A 26,113-nucleotide genomic window follows, 5' to 3' on the forward strand; every position below is an offset into this window, starting at 1 on the left:
ACCACAAGTTTAGTGAAAAACTCCCCAAAAATCTGTAAGGAGCTTAATAAGGCTCCCCTATACAAAGAGTAAATGTCAGATCTGTAGACAACGATACCTGCCAGTATATGGGTTGCACATTTTCACAAACTATATAGAAAGCCCCAGATCTTTTAAATGGAAGTGATAGGTTTATAGGACATGGTTCCTTAATGATAGATACAGAGAATTTGCCTAACCCTCCTAGTGTTGTGGCACTCCATGTTACATATTTGAAGGTTGTAAAGGTGATTATGTCTGCAAAGCAAAATAGATCTATGGGTGCAGATGCATCCCAGTGGACTATTTCCAGGACTTTGTTAAAATCTGGGGCCTGCACTTAATGATTCATTTTAACAATATTTTGAAATATTATTTGTTTCCTGCTCATTAGAAAAGAGTCATTATTGACCCAATTTTCAAAAAGGGTAATAGAAGTATCCTTCAAGCATAAAGGCCAATCCCGCTTCTTAATACGAATTTTACATTATGTAGTAGATGCCTGCTAAATGCTCTGGAGGATTGGATAGCACTATGGAGCAAGGATAATGGCTCATTCTTTGTCTATAAAAAAAACAAGCCTGTGTACCTTGCATTCATGGACCTAAGCACTGCCTTTGATAAATTCAACACATAGAATTTATAGCTGGGGCTTGGGTCCTATCGATACCCAGAGAATATTCTATGTGTTCTGAGACGCTTACTTCAAAATAACGAGGGTTGTGTGCAATCCGGTATGGATGGGCATTGCACGCCGTGGTTCTCCATTGGTACTGGAGTTTGTCAAGGGTGCATTTTAGCTGCACTTTTTTCCTGTATATTAACAATTTGCAAACAGAGCTAATAGATTGTGTGGCGGATGTGGCAAAGATAGGTGGGATATGATGTGATATGATACAGCATTTATAACGTGCCTATACACAAGTGTTTCACACATTTGGCTCCATGCAGATTATTCTGTGCTGACTGCATGGACCCTGAGGGACTTGTAGATTTTGATTAACAAATATGCGCCCTTGTTGAAAGCTTTAGACCTTTAGGTTAATTCAATTAAATCAGCGGTCATGGTCTGCCGCAAAAATAATAAAAAGATGCATTTTCCCTCTATGCGGTGCAATTCAGTCATCATTTCTAGAGTTAAAAATGTTGATTACCTGAGGATTCGAATTTCAGAGAATCTTGCTGCGCAGCCCGATCACTCCAAACAAGTGGTCCGAATGAAGCAAACCACTGGGGGCATTTTTCGTTTTACCACCCAACATGAACAACAACCAATCAAGATTATAAAGTCAATTTACACCGCCCGTACACTTGGAGCACTGAAATATGGGACAGCTATTTGGGGATTTTCAGATAACTCAGTTACAGACAGTTGAAAATCAGTTTTTTAAGTCTCTATTGGCCCTCCCTCGCTAAACCGCGAGTTTTGCTACATGTAATGAGATTGGCTCTTGCTTTATTCAGGACAAGCTGGATTTGGAGCTGATCCTTCTGTCAATTAGTTTCAATAACCTAGTACATCTTGAAGTCTTTACTTCATAGAAAGTGCCATAGAACATCAAATGGTTGAACCATTTAAGGAAAAAGTTAGATGGTGAAAATGTAATTATGCATTTCGATGCCCCGACAATGCTGAATTTCCTTGGGAGTCGTGTTTATACAGTGTGGTTGACATTCATGGTGAAAGAGTCAAGGGAGTCAATGAAAATCATGAAACCATCAAACAGGTTTATTTGTGATACTCGCTACAGATACCATAAAGGATTACCTGGTTTGGAGTAATTTCAAAGCTCAAAGGTGCCAAATAACAAGAGCTTGTTTTAATTGTCTTCTCTTAAGGGATGTAGCTGGAAGATTACGGTACAGGAAAGAGGCATGGTGTCCTATGTGCCGTGCGGAGGGGGAGGACTTTTTTTGTCCGGCATACATTTTACTGAGAACAAACCTGTTGCTGCCTGCGCTAAAGGGAAATAGTTTCATACAATATCGCCAGGCACTTTACTTTCTATTGAAGGTGGAGGCTCGGCTAACTGCTTGCCCTTTGTCCCTTCCTACACGGACAGCCTGGTAACTAAGGGGAAAATATCTCTTATATCTCTTGGGTAATGCCTAATGATAGACTATAGTATTTATATTTTATATATTTACCTTTTTTTCCTGTAATTCTTTTAAATATTATAAATGTTTCAACTGTCTGTTTAAAGTTAGAAGAATATGTTTTGAGTTTTGCACTGTCAAACACATTCTAAGCACGTCTTTTTAGGACTATGCCATTGCTTGTATGTTTATATGAACTGTTGTGGTTAATTTATTCTTAACCCATGGGAGTGGGGCTTCATTTGTTGTTTGGTCTTTCATACTGTGCACATGTTGACTCTCCCATTTCTTAAACTCGACAGTAGACAGTAATGATTGATTATCATCTGTTTTACAAAATGTTTAGACATTTTATCATAACGAAGATTTGTATTTAGTGTTTGATGGATTTTAATGTATGTCCAGATTTGGACATGGCCTATGTGTATTTTTTGCTTTTATGGATAAAATGTTATCAGACTAAAGTATTTTCTGACTCTGACTCGGGCTGCCAAAAGAGCATTTCTTTTTAACAACGGTAATGTTTTTATTGGTATATTGTATAAATATTGTTTGTGGTTTAATGAAAAAATCTGAATGAATAAAGACTACTACAAATGTAACCTATTGCTTGGAGGTAGGTTGTGCATTTTCAAGCCAATGAGAGGACTTGAACCAACTACTTGCCATTGGCAAGCTCACACCCCCTAACCTTTCAGCTACCGGACTTCTCTTAAATGCAAACAGATGTTTGCATTATGATATAGCTGTCAAAGCTGTAATGGATGGAAATGCAACTACGAACTAGAGATAACATTTGGGATAAACATATATGAGTTGGACTTGTGTATTTACAAGCAATGAGTGGACTTGAAACTACACCATTGCCATTGGTAAGTCTATACTCTATCCTCTGGGCTACTGGGCTTACATTAAAAAAAATAGCTTTTTGCATTATGACATAGCTGTGTAATGGAGGAAGATGCATCTAGGAACTAGTGATACCAGTTGTTATAGATCAAGGTGCAAGCCCAGGACCCTCTAGCTAACGCCATTCTCCTTTTCCCTTCGTACATGCAAATGAGAAAGTTGTGGCATGTCACACTATTTAGAACTCACTGTGCACTGTCTACTATCAGGGGCGCAGGCAATGCAGGCCCTCTGTGGCCTGGGCACCCCCCTGGAAACGCTTTCCATGCTAAAGGTCCCTATATTTACGCTATGACTTCTTATAAAATCTGTCCACGGGTCCCCTCCCCCCTCTCCCCAATCCCTCCGCTGGGAAATGGGAAAATCAAGAGTCAGCTCCCCTGTCTACTATTGTGCCTAAACACCAATGGGCCTCATTACGAGGCAGGAGGTAGCCATGGTGCTATTAACGCCATGGCTACCCCCTTACCGCATTCTGGGTCCGTGTTCCCGGAATAGGGACTTATCGGGTCATTCCGGCCTTGGAGGACCCGGTAAGTTCCCATTCCGGGAACCATTCCCCATTCCCATTCGAGCCCCCATAGGGCTCAATGGGAATGGGGATGGAGCTAATAATGGGCCGGCTATAAGCGGGCCCGTTATTAGCTCTGAAGTCCCTTAACGGTTCCCTTCCATAACGCCTGGAAAAAACAGGCGTTGAGGAAGGGACCCGCTAAGAGACCTCGGAATAGGGTGGTAAGGGATTACCGGCATCGGTTTCCTTACCGGTGCTGTAATCCCTTACCGCCCACCTCATAATGAAGCCCAATGTCTTAGTCACATACTTTACAGTGGAAAAGTACATTAACCATTTATCAAAGATTTTAGAAAAAAAGAATACTGCAAAAGTTTGAGATTCCTTTAATTACACTAACTTAAAATATTACAGGGGGAGGCATGAGGATGTAAAGCCATATGGAGCTTTTTCAGATTGTAAAAAGCAGGAGCTCTGTTTGTCTCATCTGATGAAGGAGATCTATGCAACTTCCAAAGCTCTTTTATTTTTCAATCTCAGGATAATATTTTCAGTTAGTCTAAAAAAATGAACCAAAAGTAGAAGTTTTGTAATTTCTAAAAATTGGATTGAAGCGGCAATAACACTTGTATTGCACAATCATTTTTGACAAAGCCTAAAATATATGCTTTTTCCGAACTATGATAATACAGGTTCTGCATTTCTTTTTGTCGCATACCTTTGATTGCATGAATACCTTTGACTGCAATTTATTCTAATAACATGCTGCTTAGAAATGTGCACTTTGAATAACCATTTTCGAAATATCAGCTCTTTTATTGTAATACATATGTGCATATAGCACTTTCACAGAAACACTGTAGATAGAACATCGACCTACAATTACAACCTAATTGAAGTTGGTACTTATTTTTCAACCTCAGAAGTGGGATAGGCTGAGCTGGTCTAGGCCATTATTCAACATTGCAGCCTGTAAATCACAAACAGATTATATCATCAAACACCCAACCTGCTGAGCTATCTTACCATTTGTACTCGCATGATAATTCCGATTGGACATCAATGCTACAAGCCTATTTTCGTTAAAGTTGTTGTGCATTTTCTTTGTTAATACAATTTCAGAGTATACAGGATTTGTTAAATATCTGAACCTGCTGAATCCTTTTCGGCTTTGGTGCTTTTTGGTGGCGTAGCATTTTGGTAGAACAAGGAATCATCTTGTCCTTGAGCCCCAGGATTGGGACCCACACTTGAAAAAGGAAAGCAGTTCTTCTCCTGCATTTTCCTGTCACACCGCATTGAACAATCATCAACCTCATCCAAGTGCATTCGAACCAACAGGACCCGTAGTGCTGCCCTTGGCCCTTATTTGAACCTCTATGAACCACTGTTGCTGCTCCTTGAACCAGTTTGCCACCACATGACACCAGCTGAGTGTGTCGATTAGCGAGTTCAAACAAAGAAGTTCATTGCTGTGGAATTCTACAAACCACCACATTTTGAACAATGCCTCAAACTGCCAGCATGTTCGTTGCCGACCCAAGCTCGAACATCGAACTGACCATAGTGTCCCCTGCAAACCAGCACCTGTTGAACATTAAACTGCCACAAGTACTAGTTTAAATGTAACTCGACGCCGGCTTCCCGTCCAGATGACTGCAACTCTCCTTATCCAAAGCTGCTTTGAACCACTCGTAAAGCAATAGGGAGTCTGTTCCGACGCTGTCAAAACACAAAGAACTAAGAAAGGTACTGTTGGCCCATTTCTTAGCAATATAGAGATTGGCTAAGTCCCCTTTAGTACCTTGTGTCCCAAATACATGATTTATCCATCAATTAAGTTATTTATTACCTTTTTTCCTCCTTGATAAGTATCCAGAGTGGTTGTATCGTATCCTTCTGAATTTCCCTGACTTCCTTTACAGAGGTGGGTTTTTGTTAGTGTTTTCTAGTACAGGTTTTATTGCATATTGGTGTATTTAACTAAAGTAGATACATATCTTCATATAAGCTTGATAGGACATTCCTTTTTTGACTACGGTACTATTGATGTTTGGGTGGCTACTGTCTCACATTCACACCCCTCTTAAGAGAATAGCCTGCCTTTGGCCCACATTATCAGAAAAGGTGAAGGGATTATAACTCTTATGTGTTCCTGTTTCAACTTTATGATTGGGATCACTGTTGTTTTGTAGAAGTGTGAGGTCTGAGTAGGCATTTTAGCCATTACTCATCCTAGTACTCCTGAAAGGCAGTATTAATTATATCACACCTTCTCCCACATATTTCAGTTAATGCTCGGGAGTGCACAGTCACCAATAGGCATAATGGCACCGTCTAAAACTGATTGACAATGCATCATCAAGCTAGTACCAAAACGAATGTGCATGGAAATGTAATGTGTTTGAGAGCACAATCTAAACATAGAAAGTTGTTCAAATTAAGAATTGCCACTGAAATTCTGTTTCAAAGTGCAGGTGTAAGGACTGAAAAGAAACAACCTGTCATTTGCGTGCGGTGGCACTGTGGGTCTATCAGAACATGCAGTTGCTTGGACTGAGAGAGCAAGAAGGGGTGTGGTGAGTAAGGCTCAATGAACATGGAAAGAGCCTTACCTCTGATGATCTAAGTAGTAGCTAGCCAGTAGAGGGGAGAGGAAAGTGGCATGAATAGGTTATGATAAAGGTCTCACGTGGCTAGTCTTGCACTACATTCTGGCTTATTTTAAGGCAGTAAATAAGATACGTGTGTTAACCTAAGTAGAGTTCACAAAATCCAGATGGGTGGAAAGAAGAGCAGACACAGGGATTGGTCTTAACTCCATGTTGTTGTTCTGACTTGAAAGACAAGATTCAAAATCATTGACACTGGGCAAAGAGGAGTAACCATGTCTGGAGGTTACATTTGTGGGCCCCAGAACCTGAAATTACCCCCAATATCATCACCTCTGTCTTCCTGCCATTAGACATGAGCCACTTAACTGCCATCCAAATCATGTGTGGCCCATAGGTATTCATGCTTTGTTTCCAACCCCCAGTACCTGGTGTTGTTGGTGGGGATCGGAGTTAAATATGCAGAGATTAAAAGATTACAATGTAGTCATGACTGCTTTGTAGCTGCATTTTTGATGTGTGTTTCTTGAGAATCATAAATGAAATGGAGCTGAAAAAATAATCCATGCATAGCTTTATATGACTGGTAAAGCTGGGGAAATAAAAGGAAAAGAACTCAGTAGGACTCCAAATGAAAAGACTTCATTTGTTCAAGCGATAGATAGATAGATGGTATTCGTATCTCCACGGCTCTGGTTCTAACCCTGAGAGACTGTAACCTTCTCACTGTCCTGAATCAAGGATGACATGTCATATTTTGCCATTCACACTGAGAAAATATTCAATTCAAGAGATACTGAGCATTGTACCACAATTTCCTCTAAACCGATGGCCGACACACAGAGAGTTTTCTGTCATGCATATTTCATCCAACAGGAATTCCACCACTCAAAGCTCCCGCACAGAGCCCAGATAGATTATGACTGTTAGCACTCTCCAGTGAGCTCTCAGCCGTCACCGCCCCCTGCCACTGCCTTTGGACACACAGTCTGATGAGCCTCACCTTCTGTACTATGCCATAGATTATTATTTATCAGGACAAATACATAGGCCGCTGAAATAAACTCATCAACAACTCTTTTTTCAGCATCTTGTTACCCATGACTGCCCATTAGCGGCAGTCATCTGCTTTCCTTTACTCTCTCCCTGTGTAGGTGTGCACTCTCACCTTTTTCCTGATGGATCAGAATACAAGCCAACTATAATAAGGGCTTGATCTTATTTGGCCTATGAAGAGACACAAATAGATAGCTGACATGTATACCTGGAGTTTGTGGTTTGAGAGAACGTAAAGGCAGAAATGAGTCGGTAGTGGGTTGGATGCGCGTGCAGTCTGACGGAGTGATGTATGGGATAGTATATTGTGCTTCTATGATTTTTAAATAGCTTTGAGAGTCTTGGCAGTAGGTTTGCAGTTTACAAGAATATAGCTAGGTGTGATGTGCTTGCTCTTTTGGGTAGTGGAACACAGGGTTGTATGCAGAGCACCCATTCTTTCAGAGTTGATGGTCCAACTTTAATTTTCCATGAGGGGCACTGGGATATCAAAGAGGATTACAGCAGAATTGTGGTCATTTTTAGGTAGTTGAAACATTCTAAAGCAACAGCAGTGTGCACCAAATTAGGTTCCCTTTTGTGGAGAGGCCAGGCAGTGAGTATGTTCTAATTCCATGATAATGTGAGGAAGGTGGATATTACATAATATAAAATAGTGTAGGTATGTTGAAAAGTAGTGATTCTTTTGTATTGGTTTACCACTCGTGTCCAATTCACCACCATATGGTGCTGACTTCAAGTTGACAGGAGTTTCACCTCAGTGCAGCCCCCACGTTTTGAAACTCCATGTTAGGGGATTATCACCAGTTTGTCTGAACCTGTTAACTTTATTGTTGAGCCGCAATGGAAATTCTTCCAGCTACACTGGCACTTTTGAACTCTCCCTTACAATAAAGCCGGCCATCTGCTAATCTATTGCTGGAGAACAAAGGAGCTGTGTCTTCTCATTTTAAAATCAATCATTCACCGAATCCAGTACACAGTCTTATTTACATGAGGCAGGTGCTGGGGCACAAGATGCTGTTAATATGGCAAAAACATGGCCTGATTAAAAAATTACATTATACATAGAAACAATTTTGGCTCATAACTTTGATACCATCCCAGTTACAACCGTAGGACTGGACATATTTTGAAGCTGAGTGTCTCCTCTTTTGCCATCATCAGGTTTGCATTCCATATGTTAATCAAACAATTATTAAAGGAATTCATATTTATAAATGTATAAATAAATATGCTGTACATTCCTTTTGCACACCCATATATGCGTCTCCAAGGACTGATTCCAGAAATTCTTATTTCATTGGGGTGGCAGGTTGCTACTGTGAAAAACTATAATTAACATAATTTTGCATTTAAAGTATTAAGAACAGATCGGGCCCCCATCATGCTTTATGGTTAAACATATAGACATTATAATCATCAAATGAAGATTTGGGGAGTTGTAGTCTCTATGATTGTCTGAAAATAAGGTTTGCCCATGGAAATAGTAGGCCAATCAAATAGTATGACATACTCAGGACATAAGCATGGGAATATTTTATACTTTAAATATTGGAACACACAGGGGATAAGATTGTGACTCTTGGGAAAATCTGCAGAAAAAATAAAGCCTGTTCCTTTTAGATGAGTACTGAAGATGACCAGACATTGTCCATGAGCAATCCTGAACCAGCTCAATGTAAGCCAGACCTATTTTGTCCTGAAAAAGGGAGGAAGGGACCACAAGGGGCCTGCTGGCTCAGAATTCCCTGTGAAAACCCAAGGGCTTCTATTGGCTCCAAGCCTTTTTATATTAATCAAAAGCCTGTATATGAATTCCTCGAATGAAATTGTGTTTGCTCTCTAGCCATAATTTTTCTTTTTCTTGATAAGTCCCAAAATGGAGGGTTTGGGAAGGTGATACCAAAATGCATTGACTAAATGGGAACTGTGTAGTGCATTCTCACTGCACCTAAAATCAAGTGAGATGTCATTTAAATCCATCACAGAATGCATGTTTTTGCTGTTTGTGAAAGGATACAGGTAGCATTGTAAGCAGTCTGGCCATACTTCTTTTAAAATTATAATATCATTAAATTGTACCGAAAGTGTTTCACAGAAATGATTAACATTAAGTTGAGATATGAAGACGTCCATACCATAGCCTAATGAGAATCTGCTTGATAATGTGTGTTCTGTAATTTCCAGCGCTACTTATTAAAGAATGAAATATTATAGCAAGTTTATTTGTAAATGTAACTTTCTGTGTTATTTGGATACAACTGAGAGACAGCAGAAATAAGTCTAAAATGCCTATTGCTATAAGTATTTAAATATATAGAGATTTTATTATGTAAAGATTGATTGTGTGTGAGAAATAGAGAGATTTAAGTAGGCCGGCTATGTTTGTTTTTTTGTGGAAAAACTGCCGGTGATTGTGTAATAAATACAGTGGTGTATTCCCCTATATACAGCTTGGGAACTATCTTTGATTAATGGATTTAAATATATGTGAGTTTTGATCAAACCACCTGTTTCTTGCCCATAATTGATTGTTTAGAATGCATACTAGGGACATTAGATCAGGGCTGTCCGCTTAGTGAAGAAGCTATACATTAACCAAATATATCTTACAGGATACCTAACGGTGGAGAGTTTCTTCATTTCCTAAGAGCCACCCAGAGAACAAAATCGTAAGCAAAGAGCGATTTGAGATGGTTCTCATGTGAATGGTGTACTTATGTATGCATGCGTGAAAATTATATAGCACAAAAGTAGCTGATAAGTAACAGCATTTTGTGCAACAAAGACAGATAACTGAGAAATAAATGCATTATGAGATCTGGGGCATGGGAGAAGGTTTGAGGGGTAAAGAAGCTAAAAAGACGTCACTAGGTGATAAGTTGATCTTGAGGAACAGGGTCCTCAGTTCTTTCCTAAAGACCAGGAGATATGGGGCAATCAGATGTGAATCCAAACTTTATTCTAGAGTCTGGGTGTGTCGCAGGAGAAGCCCAGAATTATAGTTCTTTACTTCTTGGCTCAGTTAGATTGTAATCTGTGGCTTTGTGGCAGATTCTCCCAAAAATAGCACTAATAAAAGGGTTGCAGAGAATGTGCCCATTTCATGTACACTATTTTTAGAAACATGCAGATCACCTTATTCTCAAAGGTGCGCTGTGAATTTCTGTAGGGGTTGGACAGTGGCACAAAGATGCTCTGTCCAACCCCTTTGCTTACAATAGTGACAGGAACATGCACCTGACACAATGTATGGCGGCCTTCCAGCAACCATGTGGTTGCTGGGAGCAGATTTTTCTTATACGGCCCGTTAAGAGGCCAATCTCTGTGAAATTACAAAAGAAAAAACATTTCCATGCTAGTGTGACAGCCACGGTTTAACCAGCGGCTGTCACACTTCAAAAACAAATCATGGCAGTGTCAGAAATGACCCGGCCTTGATTTTTGCCTCTCCCTGTGCCTGTTTTAAAAAGCTCAGGGAGATGACCATAATTTCTGTGCATTTAAAACACATACCATTTGAGAATTCGGGATGCGCTTTCCTTTTATCAACTGTTTTCAACATTAGAACATAAAAAAAGAAGACAACATCTAAAATTACAAATGCAAGCGAAATCACAAACGAAATCACAGCATACAATCGTTCAACTATATGAGTACAAGAAAGAAAAATAACAGGACAGAGAACACTGATTTTTGTACACAAAGCTTTTGAGCCTGGATGCCAACTTTAGGCCTCTTCACCAGGTACTCCAGTATTCTCTCGAGGTTTAAGACCACACAGCAGCACTAAAGATAGAATTCTCACTTTAACAGAATAGCCAGAGTAGATCATTTGCCACAGAGTGATGGGACTTTTAACTTCATATAGATCTACAATTGCTTTAAAGTGATGGTGGCGCTGAGATAAAAGTGCCTTGCACTCAGTCAATCGATGCTGTAGATCTTCTCTCTTAGTATCATCCAAGCAAAAACGACAAATGTTCAGAGCTTCATTAATAATCTTCCTACGCATCAAGACCTGTCTTGTCAGTCATAGATTCAGTTTTAGCCATAGAAAGTCATGTCTATGAGCCGCAGACGGGGATTGAACCAAATTTGTCTCAGCTATGCTATGTTTTTTGGAGCCATACCCTTCTGGATCACAAACACGATATTTTGTGCACTGCTCACAATTATGCTTTGAAATGCACAGAACCACCCCATTTCTGAGCAAATGCGAAAAGGAGAAAAAGGGGGCATCTGAATGATGCACTCATTCAGAGGCCCTTTGTAAATTGGCAAGCCATTTCTTTGGTGCAAGTGAGGATATGCGCTGGAACATCTCCTAAATTGCACCAAAACAAGTTTTGAGAATCAGGTGTATTGTGTCTTTGTGTTCTGCGAAAGCCTTCAAACATGATACGTTTTTCAGCAGGTATGCTGTAACTTTCCATGGCATTACTCTGTATGCGATCTAAGACATTTTGAAGGTGTTGCAGGCCTCGATAATTAACCATTTTAGGTCACTAGAGGTTGGGATGATCTGGTCATAGTTCTTCAGGCTTATGATGGGAAAGGCTGAAGTGTGTCTAACAGCTTTTAGAGTGGCCAGGAAGGAGGTCCTGACACTGGTGAGAGGAGGGTTTGGCAGGGCCAGGGCTTGGGCGTCACCTCTGTATGTAGTCTGTGGCATGTGTAATGTGTTTGAATTTCTGAAGGAGGGAGAGCATCTACAAGGCTGTTTAGGGTTTCTTGTGATCTACGTCTTAAAGGAAAGTCGCCGTTAATGATGAAGCCAAGCCAAGGGGTTCAGTGTTACATGTGATTTGCAAAGAGAAACCATCAAGTTTCCGTTGGCCTCATCTGGATTAGAACATGATTGGTATAGCAACTGAGGCGGTTGTATTCTGCTTCATTTGTTACATTTCAAGTTTCTGCTTGATGTATTGTGAACTAACATGGGGCAGCGAGATCTGGCCTTTTATTGATGATGTGTGTGGACACTATGGAGGAGTTATGGCCGAGTAGAGGACAACTGTGAGGTAACTGTTGAGGAGACAGGCTCTTCCCACCCCCTTAAGTGATATTGAATAAGTTAGAGACGTTAGGAGACACATTTGGGGAGCAGGGGGGAGGAGGTATGCACAAAGGTGGGTGAACAATCATTGTCATGCATGTATTAGGAGCAATAGAAGAAATGCAAATACGAATGTCATCTTAGACAAATGGTAGCCATCCTAGAATGTAGGCCCAATCATGGTGAATAGTAGTAGGTGCTTGAATATTAGGTCCCTCGTATGAGCGCAAACATCACCCTCAACCAACCAGGTCCCACATAGCCCATGAACTCCTCCATTGTTCCAAAGAATTACAGGCCCTTGTACGCAGGGAAGAATGCGCCCTGTAAGGTCATAAGAAGGGAGCAGCGCGCCTCTTGGCAGTACCATCCTGTGAAACAGATAGCAAGGCTTTCAGCTCCCAACGAACCCAACATGAGAAATACAACTTTGCAATGCGTTCATCCTGAAACCCCCGCATGCCATAGCATCACCCAAACCCAGACCATTGACCATAAACCTTTTACACCCTTCGATTGATCACTAAGATCAGAAAGCAAGGCTATCGCGTCTTCAGAAATGGGTCACGTGATTTCTGAAGTGAGTTGCAGAGTAACAACTAAATTATAGCCCAAAACTAAGGTGGACGACCTTCAGAGTTGCTGAGCTGTCTGGGAATGAGTGAAGTGTGTGAGTTAGTGTGACCTCAGCTCTTCTCCAGCCCATCGATATGTCTGTCAGGTGTTTGCAACAAAGATTAGGTAATATTGCATAACAGCCAACCTCCTCATGGATGACGAGCCCAGCAGCACCCACGTGGACGGAGATGGACAGATGAAGATGGCAGAAATATAGTAGGGCAAAAGGGGGACCCTCATTTTTGTTGAAGGGGGGCCTGACTCTGAAGGGTGAATAGACTAGCAAAAGGAAAAGATAGAGTCAAAGGCTACCCCTATTCTTGGACACACTGTAGGCACGCGCAAAAGGCAGCATAGGCTAGTTTAAACAAATATTAGCCAAGGAGAGATCACAAAAAAAGAGGGAGTGTATCCTCAAGGGTGTATTTTAATGAGTCATTGGACGAACATCTAAAAAGACCAGGAACAGGAAGGTCTCGATAAGAAAAAATCAAACACATACATATAAATAATTATTCATTTTGTGTGGGTTAGTAGCAGAAAAAATAGTGCGGCATAAGGATAAAGCAAATTTGTCTGTGCTACTCAGAATTAGTAGCACACGTTCATTGTGGACACAAAACGATAGGTGTTTCTGGTTCAGAGCATAGTAAACCAACAGAAATGCGTGATGGAGGCAAGTTGTCTGAAGGGACCGAACTGTCGTCAGGACGCTGTTGGTGGGAAGGTAATAAGGTGTACCTAAAGGGAAGGGTGACAGGGTGGTTGTTAAGGAGGTGATCAGAGAGTACAATTATCTCGATAAATGGATGGGGATGTTTGCTGTAGTTGTAAGACGTACTTTTGTTTCTTAAAGTGTCGTCTTGGAATTGAGAAAGAATTTAGTGAATCACTGTCCGAAGTACTGGTGGGTTAATGTTATGATCCTGTGGTAGCTAGGATCTAAGGAAATGGCTGGGTATTAGTCCCGGGTAAATGCAATTTGATACTGATACTGATCTCTAGATATGGACACAGAACATAACTTAAGTATACTAAGTTAAGGTCCAAACATGTGGCGCTGTTAATCCAGCGTTGAGGGTTTTGGTTAAGCTGCATAGGGGATGATTGAGTTTTCTGAGCAGCAGGAGGAGGCAGCTTGATTCCTAAACAGAGGATGGGTCATATTAGATTATAGTCGATGGCTGCAAGCCACAAAGGTGATATGGTGCGGTGTGCAACATAGCTAGTTAAATGCGTCGATGTGAACTAAGGCTGAATTTCGTGTGCTGTTTGGGGGCGGGAAGTAGGGTCTGCATAGGAGTATTTTAGACCGAACAAAGAATGGGCCATGATTAGGAGTACCTGGTGCATTGGAATAGAGAAGGGATGTTGAATGCTAGGTGCCCTGGTGTTATGGTCTTATCAGGGTGCGCACAGCTGAATGATGAATCCGATTGTGCTGTGTGATGAAGTACTTTGGGCAGTGTAGTTTGCCAAATCTGTGGTTGGGGTATTATTTCACGTTAGAAAACAGCAGTGGTGGAGAGTTACGTCAAAAAATGCAGTAATAGAGACTACTCTGAAAAGTGCCTGCTGCTCAGGGAAAAGAAGACGGGAGTGAGCTAGGCCGGCAGGGTGGAAATAAATACCTATGAAGAAGCGACCTGTATCTCGTAGTGGGAGCCCTCCAGATGAAGCGGTGTCGCGCTCGGAATGAGCGTCTCTATCTCGCGTATGCGTGTAGATGGGATGCTCTTCCAGCCATGATTATATCGGGTTTGGCCCATTGAAGAGTGAAGGAGGAAAATCTTTATTGCGCGTTTTGGAGGCTGCACGGTCATTACTACAGTAGTGTGGAGGGGCGAAGGGAAGGTATTGTAGGTGTCATTGTCATAGGCGAAATGCTTAAACAATCATCCAATATATTTTGTAGCAGATGAGGAAAGGAAATCAAATTCATCTGGAAGTATAGATACATACAAGCTTAGATTTAACAAAGTCACGTCATGTAACATATTTGCAAAAGACGGTTAGCCACAGCCCTCAAAATATGTTGAATGAAAGAAGAAGGGCAACAGTGTTATATGAAGGAATACGCTTCTTCCGACACAAGGAATGTTGGAAAAATATAAGTCATATTCATCTGAAAACATTTTTTCTGAAACAAGGAATGTTTACATACGAGCATAGATTTAACAAAGTCACGTTTTTTAACATATTGCAAATCATGGTTAGCTGAAGGCTGAAGATGGACCAATTGCCCGGCATCCTGTATGGAGCAGACCTTATATATGTAGTGTCCATCCAATTGGGATGGTAGAATTGTACTATATGGTGAGACATCCTGAGTGACAATGTATGTAGATATAATGTACTGCACATGCTCCCAGAGCACAGAGCGTTCTCGTGCAGCAGAGTACTTTGCTTGTGTTTTTCCTGTTCTGTGGAAATAAACACTTGTTGCATTTGCAAGCACATCTTTGGCTTTCAACCCTAGCTGGTTGTATTTCTTCTGGTGTGAGCGTACAGGGTGTGCCTTCATTTGGTCACCCCAGTGTGATCCCAGCACCCCCCATGCCTGCGGATGCTTCCTGGCTGTTTCTCCGGAAGGACAGCGCCCACCTACAGCTACCAGTCCCCAAAACATGTAATATCGAATGGCTTTCAGGAGCCGTCTATGCAGAATTCCTGTCTGCTCCTTGGAGTGGCACGCAGCTCCGGAGAGAATGCGACCCCGTGTTGGAACCCCATGACGGAGGAGTTCGGGTGAGCATACGCATGCAAGTATAATCTTGCCAGTGGTAACAAGTGGGAAAGGATACATGGGAAAGTGTGGGAGGTTGTGAGCACGTGGAGTACGAGGTCACTGGTGAGGTGTGGGTGTGGTCTGTGTTGTTTTTATTATTATTGAATTCTTTAAGGAGATTATTATGGAAAGGAAAACAGAGTGTTATGGAGCCACCCCGAGTGAGGGGAGAAGGTGGTACCAATTACATGGTGTAACAAACTGAAAAAGGAAAAATATGTTGGAGTCCCGCATAATTAGTGGGCACAGGAACAGTTTGTTGTGGGCTCAGTGGGCTCAGGTCCAGGTTGTTGTTTAGCTTGTTATTTTATTTTATTGTGTTTGTGTTTTTATTGTGTAAGGTGGAGTTGGAGTGATTGAGGGCAGTGCAGAGTGAAACAAAATTGAAGGAATTATAAGAATGAAGAGCGGGAGACTTTTTGTTCAGAGTGGACAGTACGGCAATAAAGGATGTGCTCAAAGAAAGAGGATGGGAAGGCAGCCAATGCGGGTACAGACCGTAACATATGGGAGAGGGCTAGGTAGGGGGATGTAGGAGGAGGGTTGGAGCACCGTAGATGAATTTGAAGATGAAGGAGAGGAGGAAGCACAGCAAGTCCCCAAGATAACACCCCGGGTTGAAAGCTTGTGAGATGAAAGAGTATGGAGACATGGCCGGATGGCGGTAGCAAGGAAAAAGGGAAGTGTCAAAAGAAAGGAAAGCAAAGGAGTACATCTATAGATGCCCCTGATATATAAAGGTGTAGGTAGAGTGCAGTATGTGCATTGGTACAGATGGACAAAAACTATTTGATAAAAGTGCTCTTGCCTTTGACAGCCGGAGCAGGGAAACGGATAAACGTGTTTCAGAAACAGACAGTGGGCGTGCCCCTTGCAATAGGCGACATGAAAAATGTGTTAGTATCTACAGTGGGAGAGCAAGCGGGTGATGTATGGATTAAAGCAGGGCACTCAATGGTGAGGTTAGATGACGATGCGCATGATGGTGCACCTTTCAACAATATCAGGACACAGGTGTGCAGCGCGTTTCGGGTACTCCCGATTTGCAGCCCATATTGCAGAACACTATGGGTGATGACAAAGACCCTGTGCAGTACATTATTAAAATACTGGAGATATGGAGAGCAGAGACGAGACCATAGGGACCTATCAATTCCTCTTTTCTATTTTGTCATCAAATGGGGCTTACCGAAGTAAGTGCAGAAGGCCCTTGCCAATATTATAGGCATTGAGGCAAAGGGGTGGGCGGAAATACAGACAATAATTATGCACCCCTGCAAGCGGATAAAGGAGCGCAAAAGGGAAGCGGCCCAGCAGCTGCAGACAAATGAAGTGAAACTAGTGCAGAAGAAGTTGGCTAAGATAGCTGTAGAGGGGACCATATCCACATTGGCACAAACAGAGTCAACAGGGAGCGTGCAAGGTTCTGCGGAAGTCCGGATGGCAGCGTTGTGGCCAAATGGAGGACTAGGGAAGTGGGGGAGACCAGCAGTATCCGACCCAGGAGTGGCTAAAGACATGGGTTTAGGGGAAGTCAAGGGAGCTTTGGAGGAATGAGGCAAAGTGGAGCCGACATAGTTCCTTCCCAGTGTTGGAACTGTGGGAAGTGTAGACACTTTTCATGGAAGTGCAGGGGCAGACAAGGTGGCGGATATAACATGTAGAATACCTGCCACCCCCCCCCCCGCGGATGTTGACACCAAGAATGACCTCTAATCCCTATGAGAAACAAGAGTCATATACGCAACTCCTGCACCGGCCCAAGGGGCACAAGCACTGCAGATACAGCATGAACAGCAACTGTACAAACAGCAGTCTATGCCCCAGCAAGTATGCAGCAATATTCACACATCTAACAAAGTACCGGATGGCACCAAAGTACCATACAGAGTGGTGAGCGTGATGGGTACAAACCGTTCACGTTGCCGGAGTCCAACACCCATCCAGACTAGGATAGCCCACAGAGAGTGCTTGCATGCCCAGTCCTATATTTGAAAGTTCACCCTGACAAGGAACCCTTGGTGGGCACAGAGTTAGGAAACAAACACTTCATTTTTATGGTTGACTCAGGTGGCACAAAATCATGCACCTCACCTCTACCTCTCCTAAAATCATGTCAGGAGTATGATCTGACACAACTGTATTTCCAATACAGGCATCTATTATATGTGTCAAAAGAGACAATAGACGAAAAATAAATCAATACAGGAAAAATAAGTATGAGGGAACAACAGAGAATCAGGGTGCAGTGACCTCCAGGGTCCAGGATGCTTAAAACATCCTTACATTTTCACAGGTTATTATTATATCAAACATCCATATGGTGAGAGGAAGATGACCTATTCAATTTAGGTTATAGAGTCAAGTTAAAATGGCCTCCAAGTCTCACATTTCATCACCTAGATTGGTGGTTTTATGCCCCACTTCCTCAAATATTTTTTCTGGTCTGTGGCTGGTGCATACATGTTACATAGGATATATAAAGAATTATTGATAACACCTTTTGCAAATACAGATCTGCTGTCAATGTAGATCACAATATCAACAATAGCACATCTCATGTGCCTACTTAACAAAATGGAGACTTCTCACTCCTATGTGCATAACAGCTAGAGACAGCTTTACAGTGGTACATATTGAATAGATGGTGTGTCATTCACTAGCTGGGTCCAGATTAGAGAAACAGTGCACCGGTGCAAGTGCAATGAAGCACAGTATTAGCACTGGGGCAAAGTTTGCCTTATTTTTTAAAATAGTATGATATATTACATAACTATTGCACAATGACAAGTGCAGTTTGGCATGGCATAAGCACCAGGGCAAAAACGTCCCTTGGACAAAAAAGATACATTTACACTGTATTATTGCAACGGGGCAAGGTTTGCATTAGTGCTAATACAGAATGGTATTAACACTAGGACAAACTTTGCTCTGGTGAAAAAACACATTAAAAATGTATCTTCTCTGCACTATGTCAATTTTTTCTTTGGTGATGATACTATGCCAAACTGCAGGTCATGGCAAAATATTTTTTTCATATGTCACACAGTGTTTAGAAAAAGGGCAAACTTTGCCTTAGTGCTAAAACCATGCAACGTTTCTGTATTTGGTCCCTGGTGTGTTTTGCAAAAAAGTACCTCTCCCTTGCATCACTTCATCAGTGAAATTATGTCTCCTTTTTACAGGTGAGTAATTCCTGCAACATCACAAAGTGAATACTATTGTATTAGTGTTCTAGGTAATTGCAAGAAACCCATGATTGTCTGTTAGGCGCCTTAGACAACTAGCTTTGAAATTAGTGAGGGATGCCTCTCTCCCGCTATCCCTGTCAGATAGGCCATGCAACAACTTCCCCTAGGGTCAGCTTGGGCTCCCATGGATAGTTTAGTTCTTCTTGGAGGGACAGTGACAGTTTTAGGAATAATTTTTTTGATTAAGTCTAAGCCTAAAAAATGTGTGGTGCTCTTTGTGGTCATCATTGTGTGTTGCGAAATATACAACTCTGGTGATTAAGAGGTGAATTATGTATGGAACAGGTTCCCTGCTGATGTCTGTATTAATTCCTTTCACATTCTATGATGCATTTCTATTGCCCATAAAAGTGTATAAATAGATGTATCTGATAGAAGATGAGGCATGCCATTTCCCTCTTCTGTTATAACGGGATCCCCAGTTGGTCAAGCAAGCCCACCTCCCACACTTGCCTGCATATTTTGATAATCTTATTTTTGAGAATGGGGTGCCAGTACCCTTACACAGTACCATTGTTGGGAGGCAGATGAATATGTCATCCATTGCTTCTGCCCCACCCTCGGCCCAATAACGCTCAGGTGAGAAGCGTTACTCACTGAGACAACTGTACCACCCTTATGCTAGGCAGGTACAACAGGACATACAGACAATCTAAGCTGAAGATGGCAAAAGCAGTCGAGCTAACGTTGTAAAAGTAACAAGCACGCACATTAGACACAAAGCAAACATGCACTCCACATGAAAAACACGTACATGAGGTAACATATCTATTTATACATAAAGAATATTAACATAGCATCCAAAGTATAGGTTGAATTCAACATGAAGACAACATGAACGACAAGCAAGTTTAGCTCACTAATATAGAAATCAGAATGCAAGTGGGCAGCCATCTTCTTAAAAACGAAAGCCACATCATGCTTTTAAATAAACAAAGGCCTCCAGACTTCAAAATAACTCAAAACACTGAATCCACAAAAATACAGAGCTGTGCAGAGCTGAGACGGTAGCTAACAATTAGTATCAAGCTTAAGGTGAAATAAGGGAGGCTGGGAACAGCAAAACATAGGCACGAGATAGCAGTTCCAAAGAAGCAAGCAGATTAATTAAAGTTTAATAAGGATACAACCAGTCTTTGTGAGTAAGGTGCAGTGAAACGGCTCCATGAAGAATAACTCAAGAGTGTCAGTGGTGGAAACAGAAAATACAAAACACAAGTAAATATTAGCTAAAATCCCCATAAATAGAATATAATTCCATTTTATACACAGTCCTCTAACATGTGACTAATAATTGGAGAACACTGACTATTCATTAGAAGCCAGCAAAAGATAGGACACCTGAAGTACTCCCTAAAAGCATGCACAGAGAAAACCGGCCCTACAAGATCAAGTACAAAGAGATTGCAGAGTCTCATGGCCAGAGAATGAGGGATGGTAACTTTTTTAATTGAACAAAGGACAGTCCATGGGTCTCTCTCCTCCTACACATTGTCTGGCTTATATCTTGATGACCTGTCAAGTGTCCAAGGTTAGTTAGCAAAGAGCCAACAAAGCAAAACCCGTAGTGTTATTCCACCAATCAAATAGTGGGCCAACCAATTACTTTCCTCTGAGATTATGTATTTTTACTTTTATAAATACTGGGGTGGTTCCAGGTGGAGCAATCAGATATGTCCAACCCAATAAAATGTTTAACCCCTATATGATCTATATGCACCCATACCCACTTACCAATCCCAGATCCCTGAAGGTTTTGTACCGTAGATTTTGTTATGACAACCTTGATGACGTGTTTTTAGTGCTTAAATGACTGTTTTGTATTTACACTCCGAGAGCCACAATATCGGAATGCTTGTATGCTGTCCCTGCTTTATTTGGATGATAATAAAGCTGGATTTTGTCTTGCACTTTGTCTACTCCGTCATTAAGTCTGGTTTGGATTGACTCCAGTTCCTCTAGTTCATTTAGGACTTTTGAGACTGCCTTAACATATGGTAGCAGAAGGTGGTTGGGTAAGTGTCATCGGAATGTCAAGGAGTCTCCACTGTGACTACAAGGACTGCGTAGGTGACCTGTGGACAGTGGGAGTATGTGCAACAGAGAAGGGTCGACAGGAGCCCCATTAGAGAAAAGTGCTGTCCGGTACCCACAGGCCACCACATAGGGAATGGAGGGTCACAGGCTGATTGGGGAGACTGAACCTCGAAGACCTTCCGCAGATCTGTGGATGTAAGTATGACATAGGGATGGCAACATGGGGGGAGGGGATTTTTGTATATTGGGGGATTGTGAAGGAATAAAGGATATTAAGAGAAAAAAGTTAACTTCTGACAAGGGTTGGAAAAGATCACGAGGTAAGCCTCATTACGGGGCCGTAATAAAAGAGATGGATACCTCGCAGCTGGATTATATTTTAATTGTTTAGTGATTGCTGGTGCTAGCCTCAAGTTGTGAGATAACTAAGGCCTTATAAACGTGGATTTCTGTTATTTTGTGAAGGACATAAGTGATGCTGTTGGCCAAGGTGTGGAGTGTAGTCCAGTGTGGGAGCAGCGATGTGGGGCTGCTCGGAGTGTGAGTGGCATTTGTGGTGCTACTCAGAAGGATTGAGGGGCAGCAAGGAGGGGCTGCTTGAAGCATAAGTGGTGGTTTGTGGCACCGCTCAGAAGTATTGGGTGATGCAGGAGGAGTGGTCCCAGAGAGAGAGACACAGAAGTATTAATTTGTGGAAAAGTATTGTGGGGAGAGTGTCTGAAAAGAAGGAGAAATAGCTGAACAAGAATTCAAGTAAAGTTTGGTGAGTATTGGTAAGTATTAGAATGGGGACACTCCAATTATACATTTAAGTAAGGCATTGACCCGATACAAGGAGGACAACATTCTTAAGTACCACAGGGAATGGATTAAAGAAATGGCGGGCAAGATGTTTATGCACTGGCTACAAGAAGGCACTCATTTGAAGACACTACTGTAACACATGTGCATCTATTTACGTGACCCATTTAAAGGAGAGCAGCTACGGAACAGGCAAGGTATACTGGAATTATGGAAAATGTACACAGAAGACATAATAGAACCAGATATGAAGGAATGGATGCTGGGTCAGCATGGCAAAGGGTGTATGACACCCACAGCTCTTCCTCCTCATCCCCAGAGTAAGGAGCAGTACTTGACTGCACAGGAATTATACCCATTACACGCATTAAAATCAGCGTCAGGATATACTAACCCCATATATGCACCTCCCACATACAGCAGTGAAGACATTGTAAGTCGAGAGAAAATAAGTAACAACGACCAGTGTCCACACCTGTAGAATATGACCAGCATTGCAACTTGCAAGCCAGGCTAATGGAAGTGGAGAAAGAGGTTCAGATAGAGAGTGTTAAGCAAGGTTTGACACAGCAATAATATCAAATGAATGTATAAGAGGACAAATCATGCATAAATTGAATGGAAACAGTGTTGACAAGTCCAAAGAAAAGCCAAGGGAAGTTACAGAAAGAAAGGAGAAAGATGAGAAAAGAGTCAGAGGAGGAAAGAGAAAGACAACTAAGAAGAGAAAAGAGAGAAAGTGAGAGGCAAAGGAAAGAGAAGGAAAGGGAGGATCGCCAAAAGGAAGATAGAGAAAAACAGAGGAAACAGGAAAAGAAGGAAAGGAAGGACATACAAAATGAATACAGACAAAGACAAAAGGACAGGGAAGAGAAAAAAGGGCAAAGAAAAGAGGGGAAGAGAGGAAATGAGAGAATTGGTGAGAATCAGCAAGGTGAAGAAAGGGAACGAGAGAGGAGCTTAGAGAGACGCCACTTGGAATTTGATGACATGATCAGCCATGTGCAATCAGATAAAGAGGAAGAATGTGTTATGAGAAGGTGAAGTTACATTCTAGACAGGAACAGAAAGGAGGGTATTGGTACAGTAGGAAGAGGGGGAGCAGGCAAGCCAGAGAAAGGCAGGAACATAATGGAAGAAGTTATGAGCGGGACATACAGAATGGATCCTCTTAGGAGCCTAGATTTTGATGACAGAGAGTATGAGGAAGATGATGACACAATGACAGAAGAGGAAGATGTCAAAGAGAGTGGAGAAGAGGAAACTAAATGGGCACCATCTATATGCTTGTCTATAGGGAGAGGTGTAACTCGGTCATACTTCTAGAAATCAGCAGTGAGCCCAGAATCCATTGAATATCCATGATGCCTGAAGTTGAATGCAAACAGATTGGAAGGGAGAATGCCATATGTGAATAGACTGAGAAATTTACCAGGGAGGAAGAAAGGGCGAGGATTGGCACATTATATAACATGGCCACAGACAGATCAAAATATCTTGATTGATATATTACCATTGCTCACACTATGGGCAGGAAGTGGATTTACGAGTTGGAAAGAATGACAGCTGGATGGACGCTAATAGTGGGTGACATAAAAAGCCATCCTGCAGCTATATTGGGTGAACAAGTGGTCATGTGGAAACGGGCATGGCATCCCAGGGTGACATTCCAAAAGACAAGACATGGCAGGGTTCATTTGAATAATTACAAAGGAGAAACTTGCAAGGCACTTAGAATATAGTACCCCAACACATCAGATATGGGTGCAAACCTGACACAGAAAATGGGGCCTATCCTTTATTGTCTGCAGGACTCCTTGCACTCCTGCTTCTTGTATACTTTGCTCCCTTTGGATTTGTGGGCACTTCTCTACCTGCAAGCCCTTGTGACAGCATGGAGGAGCAACAATGTTCTGCTTCCCAGTAAGGTTAGACACACTTAAACCTAAGGTATCTTTATACCTGAAAATGAAACCCATGCGTAAGACTGCAGGTTCACACACCTTTGCCAAGAGAACTTCTAGTCTAAGAAACACATATATTCAAGAGAATTACTTTTTGCGTGTTGCTTAGTATACACAGTGGCTCAGTGGTCCAACAATGTTAGATTACAATGGCAAATGCGATTACGACCCTGATCTACTATCTACAGAGGAACTGCAAGATGAGAACCACTTTTACAAACATTACTAGCACAGCTCATTGAAAATCCCCATAATATCTTCAGTGCTGCCAATGCACACATCAGTTTAGACCCTCATGCCAATGATGTACTTACCTCTCAGAACCTGCATTCCAATGTGCCTCTCTCAGAGCACACTACTCCCCATTTGAATCTGCTTGATGCTCCTTTTTCGGGCACTTCTCATACCTCAGAAGGCATGCCACAGGAATACATTAATGGGATCCCTGTTGCCAAAGTTATTTGCTCAAGATCAGCTTGGCTAGCTACACAACCTCCCCAGACTGCTGATAACACTCATTTAACATGACAAGAGAGTCAGTGTCCTGAGGTTAGTGCAGCTGGTCCTGTGTGCAAAAGACCAATACAGACCATAGGATTTCTTAATGCTTCCCCAATAACTACTAACCACGATAACACAAAAGTCAGTCTTCACATTTCAACACCTTGTTCTTCTGCTACACCAGAGTCTGACATTATAGGTTTGGAAAATGTCACCAGTTACAGAAACAGCTCTTGTGCCTTAAAAGATAAACTGAAGACCTTTATGATGAGTTTGTCTACTTGCATTATAAGAATCTAGCATAGGGCCACAATTTACCAGACCATTTGACACTATTCCAAACACCCAACATTCTGTCTTTAAATATCGACATAATAAGGTATGGAATGATAACACAGAAAAAGATACCGACATATACAGAGCAGATGGAAGACCTGAACTTGGCATATGTATACCAGCTAAAGCTTAACACAGCTCATTCACTTACCAGCCAAAGTAACTCGGTCTGTTGTACAGCTAGTGAAGAATTCACACCTCCTGTTGGCCAAACAGCTCAAATGGCCATTACACCACAAAGCAAGTGTAATCTTCTGTGTGAAGATTCTGCCGATTCAAAGGATTGTCCAGTTCTGCCCTTAATGTCGGTCCTTTACTCAGACTTACAGCCTCTACTGAAGTGACAAAGTCAGATATGTACTCTACTTCTATGGACATTCCTGCACCATACCACGAGTCAGACATTGAGACCCATCCAGAACATAATCCAATACCTATATGGAGTCCAGTTTTGCCATCAGTCAATACGCCAGATCCATCAGTCAACCTGAGCACAAAAGACTTTGAAGGCTAGCCAACAGAAAGCCTGCCCTTGCCTGATACTACCCTAACCAACAGGGAAGACATGAACTTGAACAAAGTTGTCCAAGATCTACTGTTAAGTACAGTCATTGGTGTCATGCTTCTTGGAGCCTTTCCCTCCCATTTGCAAAGACTGTAAAACTCTTCAAGGGATTCCTGATCTACATCCTTCAAATTACCCTATGGTGGAGACAGTTTTTTATTACATCTACTGAGGCAACTGAGTGCCTAGCGAATACTGTTCCTTTCAAGAATCCTTGCAGGTATCTAAATGTCAGTGAAGATTCATTTCTGAACAAAGAGGCATCCCTTTTTCACTTTGCAATGACATTTCTGTCTTGCCTGATTTGCCTTTCAATATGAAAATCATGCCAACTATCAATACATTTGAAGATTTGGAAGACCTCCCTAAAGCAACCAATTCAGCTTTAGCCTTGGTTCCACCTTTCAGTACTGTACTATTGCCAGCCCTAAGGAAAAGAAGAAACCCTGGAGCATGCAGCAGAGCATCACAGTTCCTCAGTCCATGAATGCACTGCAGTGTGTTGTGCCTCTGAAACCTTGTCTTTCCTGGATTCAAACACCATGGTTCTAAAAGATGTCAAAGTGTCCTCCTTTAAATACTCTCACCTTGAAGCCTTAAACAGGTTTTGGATCTTCATGATGTTCTATTACAGTATAAGACCCTTCTAAAGGGAGACAGGCTTGGGCTTAATATTCTTTTTGGTCTATCTACATGGGGTATGGGGAGGGGCATACTGTCACGACTGTGCCACTGGCACACCAATTGGCACCCATCGTGGACTATTTGGGACTCATTCATTTGGGACTCATTCATCTCATTCATCTCCATAATACTCCCTTGACAATACCTATTCATATGTTTGTCTTTACTTTCCGTTTGCAAGACTTTGGAACTTTCTTATTTAATTTCCCAAACTGCATGTCCCATAATACACCTTGTGGCATTTCCCATTCCCTAGCTATACCTATGCAGCAGTCTTAGAACTACAATCCCCAGAAGCCT

Source organism: Ambystoma mexicanum, chromosome 1p (assembly GCF_040938575.1).
Source record: "Ambystoma mexicanum isolate Mex_15411 chromosome 1p, UKY_AmexF1_1, whole genome shotgun sequence".
Lineage (NCBI taxonomy): Eukaryota > Metazoa > Chordata > Amphibia > Caudata > Ambystomatidae > Ambystoma > Ambystoma mexicanum.